The sequence below is a fragment of the Schistocerca americana genome, chromosome 3 (assembly GCF_021461395.2).
Source record: "Schistocerca americana isolate TAMUIC-IGC-003095 chromosome 3, iqSchAmer2.1, whole genome shotgun sequence".
NCBI classification, from domain to species: domain Eukaryota; kingdom Metazoa; phylum Arthropoda; class Insecta; order Orthoptera; family Acrididae; genus Schistocerca; species Schistocerca americana.
In genome coordinates this window covers 92,038,189-92,045,787 of record NC_060121.1, presented here as the reverse complement: position 1 = coordinate 92,045,787, position 7,599 = coordinate 92,038,189, and the positions used below count along the sequence as shown (strand labels likewise).

Genomic DNA, 7,599 nt, shown 5'->3' with positions numbered 1-7,599 from the left:
TAGAATTTGATTTACATCGTTTCGTACAATTACCCACCAAATTAAAAACTTTAAAATGCTACCTTAATCTGCTCATTAAGAAATATAATCTTACCTTGGAGGTTTAACAGAATACTAAAGCGTTCAAGTTAGAAACGGTATGTATGTCGTGAGGCAGTGCGACTCATAGCGGGCAAGTTTCCAAGCCGATATTCATCCATTGTCTGAGAGCGAGAGTACTCACCGACTTCCAGTAAACTTTACACATAATTTCAAAACCATTCAGAAACTTTTTTCTCTCTGGCGCCCCCTACATAATAATGAAAGGAGAAAGATTTATGCTTACTACGTTTCCACTGCTGATGCAGTAAAACTTCGGCATCGGGCATGAAGTTTAAATTTATTACTTCTTTTCTGTGAACTCTATTCCCAATACATTTTTGGGCATTATCGACAATGTTGTAGAGAGTATTCACATATACTATTGAATGTAGCTTCAAGATTATATCGTTGTACGATACACAGTTCAGGAGATATGACGTTATAGCTACTCAGATGTGTGAAAAAATTGCATTTCTTAAAACGGAGGAGAAGTTACCGAGGCTCTGGTCATATTGTGTTTGATAATGAGACCACTTAGCGAATTACAACAAGTTGTCTTATACACAGGAGTTCGATTCCTTAATGCATCGGTTGTGGGAGCAGTTACTACGTTTCTCTATAATCTTACAAAATACAGTAATATATTTCGCTAGGTCCGCGAAATATTTGTACATTTTTGTGTGGTAAGTTGCATACCTTCACTCAAAAATTTACTTTACGAGTAAGGAAAACCACGTGAACTGTGAGCATTCAATACATACGATGTTGAAGTTCGGTGCAGAAAATGCTTTTCTACATCCACCGAAAACTCTTCATTTTGTCACTGCTTCAGACGCAATTTACAGCTCCATTTTTAATAATAAGGGAATGAAAATAAGTTACACGAAATACGGTGCCTGTAAATCCTTTTCTCCCTCAGATGCATTTTCATGAGCGGCTCCACAAGACGTCAGCCTGCGCAACACTGAAGTAAAGCTTCTATAATTTAGTTTAATGTCTGCAATGATTCGTACTTCATGAAACCGGCTCGAGCATTCCAGTAAGCGATCGCATTAGCGTCTCTCATTCGGTTTCCTTTGTATAGCTCTTGCACGGAGTCTGTACTACTCGCCGTCCCTACTAAGGACTGGGTATTCCACCCACGTCATACCGCTTCGCTGCACTGTAGAACTATAGGGCAACTTGGAGCAGAAGTCGGAAGCCAGAAACATAACGAGGCCAGAGCGAGAGAAGCAGGTGCTAGTCACTGAACTGCGTGATCCGCTCCTTTGACGTCGGACCACGAGCGCCGGAACTAGGCCGCCAGACCGATGTCACGTAATCGACGAAGCTTGGCCCACCTACTGCCGGTTACGCCACGCCTTCCGGGCAAGGACAGGCTCCAGATGTTTCCACGCTACGCGGAAACACCGGGGTTAAGGTGAAATGGGCAGGTGGAACAGTAATTAACCACTGCCAAAGCAGCTCCTCGTCGTTCAGCCAGCTGGAGCTGGGCAGTAAGTGATGACAATTTGTGTCAAGTGGAGCCGTCGCGCTAACCCTGACGCCACCGGGCCTCGAATCGATGACCGACGCCCGTCTGCCCTGCTCCGACGTCCGAGTCTCCGCCAGCTGCCCGCCCCTGCTGTCGAGGCGGCAGTCGCCCTGTGGGGACACAGGTCGGACCCGGCCACCGCCGCTGCCGCGCTACCAAACACTGCGGCTTGCCGTAAAGGCAGAATACGCTGCGGGCTGGCCTCGCGTGCAGCGGCGCCTGCTCCAGCGTCGCCCAGTCGACGCTCCACCGTGTAAGCTGCTCGCCTCTCCGAACTAGGAATGCTGCTAGGAAACGATATATCTATATACATTCGGGAAATATCGATGTAAATCGGCGACAACATAGTCATCGAAGTATCGATATTTGCTTGGTCGTATCAACTGCCTATACTTTTTGTTTTATATTTTTTTCGCAATTTTCGGTAAATATTTGAAACAGTTCTTTTGAAATTGTAATAGAACGTAATTTTACTTTCACAGTGTGGAGGAGTCTTAGACTTTTTGAGCTTCCAGACTGGAGGCTGTCTCTTTGAGTGAGTGAAGCGCGTAGGGGTAGCACAAAAGTAGAAGTCCAACTGCAGTGAGAGGTGGCGGTGGTGGTATGAATGGAATGACAAGGTTTCCAATGTGAAGAAATAGCATACCAGTTGCGTTAAAAAACAATTTTATCGCAACTAGCGTGCCATATCTTCACATCGAAATTCTTCAAAAACTACTTCTGAAACTGTTGAACAAAAATTTAAATCATAAGACTGGTCTTTGCGGGGGGCGGAAACGTATGAGGGAGATGCTGACGTAATCGGCGGTCGGCGCTGCAAACAGAAACTGCAACTTAATTACAGAAAAGTATGTACAGCCACTTCGGTTCCACAAAATTTTATCAATTGACGACAGTTTCGACTGCGCTAGGGCAATGTTCATCAGAATAAAAAGTTACATGGTGTATATGTAATCACAGAACGGTTTAAAACGCTTGAGCAAAACTGTTCTCGTCAAACAAAAATGTCATAGGAAATAGAAACTAAAATGTTGAAGTATAACATAATTGTCGACCAGACAAAATTCTTCACGGAATTTAATGACAACGGCAATGTCGCTTTGGGTCAAGAGCGGCATAATACAGCTGCTATCGTCAGACTATACGGCTAACACGCCCGGGCAGCCACTGGGTGGACACGAAAACAGATTGCGCTAAACTGACCGCAAATGTCTGATGGTCAACCCTAGCATTCTACCATCTCCTGAAAGCTTTAATCGTAGGTATGTTACTAACTCAAATTTAATAGTAGCAAACTGCACCAAGAACAATGCGTTTTCGATGGATCCTCTGTGTGGCGTTGCCTTCAAATGGCCTACTGGTATAATACGTAACCAATTATTTTAACAAGAATATGTTGTTTCTCATAGTTATCATTTTATTACAAGGAATCATACAATCAACGACGGGTTTTCGAGAGATTCTCAATTTTCTGGAGTTCAGAAACGGCATAATTATTCACACTGGCTTTAAATGAATGCCGATATGGCCCCTCGCAACTCTGTACTGGAGGGAGAAGGCGTGCGTATGACGTAGGTGGCGTTCTGCCATCTCAATGGTCGACGTTTAGACGCAAGCTCAGAATATCCGACATGCTAGATACTGCTCCGCACGTTGGAAAGGCTCCCCAACCCGCTGTTGCACGCTATGGCGTCAGAAACTCGGCCCGTTCAACGGACAGCGCTCGGATGCACGGTGCGTGTGCCGACGGCTTCACTTCCGATTCATTCGTTCCCGTCACAGGGGTGCTTATCATAAACTGACACATTTATCCATCTCCATCATCCTAGAAAGTTTGTATCATCATCACGGAAACACCCTCTATATACACTCACGTTCAGAAAAATCAAGAAACATTGAACTACTAGAGATAGGAAGTTCATATTCACACGACATGTACTGTATGTCCTGCAGAAATTATTAGTATTTCTGTCACCTCGGTTCAGCATGTGCCCAGTTGTCTATAGGCATAGAGTTTGCCATGGGCCCTGATAAGTAGGTCAATGCGTGATGGCATCGATGCGTATAAGGCGCTAATGACTTTCTGCATAGCCATCCATGCAGCATTCACTTGGTTTCAAAGTTCTTCTGTGGTGGTTGGCATTGGGTCACAGTGCTGCACCAGTCGTTTCACCATATCCAAAGCCGGCCGTTGTGACCGAGGGGTTCTAGGCGCTTCAGTACGGAACCACGCTGCTGCTACGGTCGCAGGTTCGAATCCTGACTCGGGCATAGATGTGTGTGATGTCCTTAGTTTAGTTAGGTTTAAGTAGTTCTAAATATAGGTGACTGATGACCTAAGATGTTAAGTCCCATAGTGCTCAGAGCCATTTGAACAATTTGAATCATAACCAACCATTTTCAATTTGCGACAACTCTTGTGGTCTGCCGGGCCAGGGCAAAAGGCTGACCTCCTGTGACGCCAAGAAGGCAAGTGTTCGTGCAGCAACATGTGGCCGTGCATTGCCTTACTGAAGAATGGCGTCTCCGGCGTTGTGCAGAAAGGGTATGGCTACGTGTCGGAGGTTGTTATTCACGTAGGTCACACTGCTCGCAGTGTCCTGGACACGCGCCAACTGTGATTTCGGTTGTACCCCATAGCACCCCACACCATAAGGCTCCGAGTTGGCGATGTATGTCTCGTGCGACTGCAGTCACTGTGATGCCACTTCCGCTGTCTGCGACGAACCAAAATGTCACTATCATTTTCAAACAAACAGACCCTGTATTCGTCATAAAACACTATCTGATACCTTTCCTGTCCCCAGTGAAGTCGTTCCATACACCATCACCCTCTAGCATGTTAGCGCATATCTGCCAAAGGTAGGCAGAGAAATGGACGCCGTAATAAATGGCGGGCTACTGTCGCCCCTGATAGTGTACGATGTGTTACACTGTTCCCCTGTGGCGCCACAGCTGTGGAGGACGCTGATATGTCCTGCAATGCTATACGGATGAGGTGTCGATCTTTTGAGATGGTAGTCCGTCAGATGCGTCCTGACTCATCTCGTCATGTTCTACGGTCCCCCGTGAACCCTTCTGCAGATACCCGTTGCATTGCCGAAACACTTCGTCCCATATGAGGAGCAGTAATTTCCCCGTTGGATGCATCACATTCTCTTATGCCAATAATGCTCCGTCTTTAAAACTCACTGATTTGACGATATGGTTCTCGCATACGTTTGCGAGGCCTCCAACAGGTTTGCTTAAATCACGCTGATCCATTACTTTTTGTTTAAAGCGACAACGAGAACCGAAGCCACATTTTACCGGTAGCTGGTGTTTCACCGAGATACCGATACTGATCTTGAACCATCCGGCTGACAGGGTTCAAATGCTATTCGTTTCTGCAGAACATACTAAACATACTAATGTACATGTCGTATGAATTCGAACGTCCTATCTCCAGTCGTTCAAGATGTGCTGTTTTTGTGTGAATATCAAAAATGGTTCAAATGGCTCTGAGCACTATGCGACTTAACTTCTGAGGTCATCAGTCGCCTAGAACTTAGAACTTATTAAACCTAACTAACCTAAGGACATCACACACATCCATGCCAGAGGCAGGATTCGAACCTGCGACCGTAGCGGTCGCTCGGTTCCAGACTGTAGCGCCTAGAACCGCAAGCCCACTGCGGCCGGCTTGTGTGAATATAAGTGTACATACATTTACAAGTGCTGGCGCCTATAACTTTGACGCCCTGTAGCATCATTGGATGACATTTCCAGACATTGTCGCCTATGTAAAACTCGATTTTCTAAGCCCTCTCTGTGTGTAAGGCAAACTGACAAGACACTTTATATTAGTTGTCGAGCCGGATCGTCCCTACTGCGCTCACAGTGAAGCAGGAGAGGGATAGCGGTTCTTCCCTATCAGGATGGGTTAGACTGTTTCTGTGGTCGTCGTCGGGTCCGCACTCGGTTCGGGAGACAGGGGCGATGGGTGGGGAAGCGGCAGACGGACCAGCCGTGGACACACACGCTGTCCCTCATTTAATCGATCAACCTGAGTCCTCCATTTACATGAAGAGGTGTTTAATATTTCCGGCCGGTCAGTGGAGTAATTTCAGTGTCTGTCATCTTGACGTAGTATTCCGCGCTGATAGGCAGGTGCAGTAACGGCTAGTGGTTCAGAGTAGGACTCTTGATATTTTTCAAGACTATCGGGCATCCGATACATGGATATTTAAAGAGGAAAGCGTTGCCGGCCCTCGATATATCGAAAAAATGTGTAGGTATACTGACAAGAAAATATCGTACTGGCCAAAAAAAATATCAGCTGCACATTGTAAATACACTGCCAGATTTAGAGCTGTGTATTTAAGTATTGATTTCTTATTGGACATTCTGTACATCAAAAAGCTAGCGCCGACCCTTAGAGAAAGAACTGAGAGGAAAGCGATGGACGTTCATGCTTAGCGACAGACGCTTTGCTAACAATGGCAACTGCATGTAAGTGGCGCAATACAAGGTGTCCGATGGGTCCGTCGTTCGGCTTCGTCACATATCGGATTTTGTCCGGAACACTTCATGTCGACTTTCCTGTTTTTTGACTTCTGCAAACGCCAGCGAACAAGCTGTCATAGTCTCAAAATTTCGTGGTCAAGTTAAACGTTGAAGTTTCTGGAATTTTAAACAGTTTATTGCCTGTGATCCAGCAACCGTGTATTATTTTGTTACAGAAACTATATACAGCTAAAACGAAATTAGAATTATATATTAATACCTTCAGCTGTTGATGGGCGTTGATATACATATCAAGGGGGACAGCTGAAAATGCGTACCCCGACCGGGACTCGAACCCGGGATCTCCTGCTTACATGGCAGACGCTCTATCTGAGCCACCGAGTGCACAGAAGACCGTGCGACTGCAGGGACTACCTCGCACACGCCTCCCGCGAGACTAACATTCTCACCTTTTATGTCCACACACTACATTCGTGGTTTCTCGCCTCAACACACTCATTACTCGTGGAAGACATTCTTACTAAGTTCCGTTAGTGTTTCACCTGTCCCCGTTGATATATATCAACACCCGTCAGCGGCTGAAGGTATTAATACGTAATTATAATTTCGTTCTAGACGGCTGCAGGTCATCAATGGTGCCTGTGCTTACGGACATGTCCGAAAGAACAGACAACAATGTAAGTTCTGGCAGTAGCGGCGATGACCTCCTTCTTCTCTGCGGATGCACACATATTCCACGAACTCTTACAGGAGCGTGTTGTGGTGGGGCACTACTAATGTAGTGTGTGGACATAAAAGGTGAGAATGTGAGTCTTGCGGGATGCGTGCGCGAGACGGTCCCTGCCGTCGCACTGTCTTCTGTGCACTCGGTGGCTCAGATGGATAGAGCGTCTGCCACGTAAGCAGGAGATCCTGGGTTCGAGTCCCGGTCGGGGCACACATTTTCACCTGTCCCCATTGATATAAACGCCCGTCAGCAGCTGAAGGTATTAATATATAATTCCAATTTCCTTCGAGACGGCTGCAGGTTATCAGTGGTGTCCGTTCTTTCGGGCATGTCCGAAAGAACAGACACCTTATCCATACAAGTATATACATTCCTGGAAATTGAAATAAGAACACCGTGAATTCATTGTCCCAGGAAGGGGAAACTTTATTGACACATTCCTGGGGTCAGATACATCACATGATCACACTGACAGAACCACAGGCACATAGACACAGGCAACAGAGCATGCACAATGTCGGCACTAGTACAGTGTATATCCACCTTTCGCAGCAATGCAGGCTGCTATTCTCCCATGGAGAAGATCGTAGAGATGCTGGATGTAGTCCTGTGGAACGGCTTGCCATGCCATTTCCACCTGGCGCCTCAGTTGGACCAGCGCTCGTGCTGGACGTGCAGACCGCGTGAGACGACGCTTCATCCAGTCCCAAACATGCTCAATGGGGGACAGATCCGGAGATCTTGCTGGCCA

General features: G+C 46.4%; 1 non-coding gene across 1 annotated transcript; it reads left to right on the top strand.

Moving 5' to 3' along the window:
- The first annotated feature begins 6,983 nt into the window (after positions 1–6,983).
- Trnat-cgu lies at positions 6,984–7,058 on the top strand. The gene has a single exon. It is a non-coding gene; the product is annotated as a tRNA-Thr (tRNA).
- The last annotated feature ends 541 nt before the right edge of the window (positions 7,059–7,599 follow it).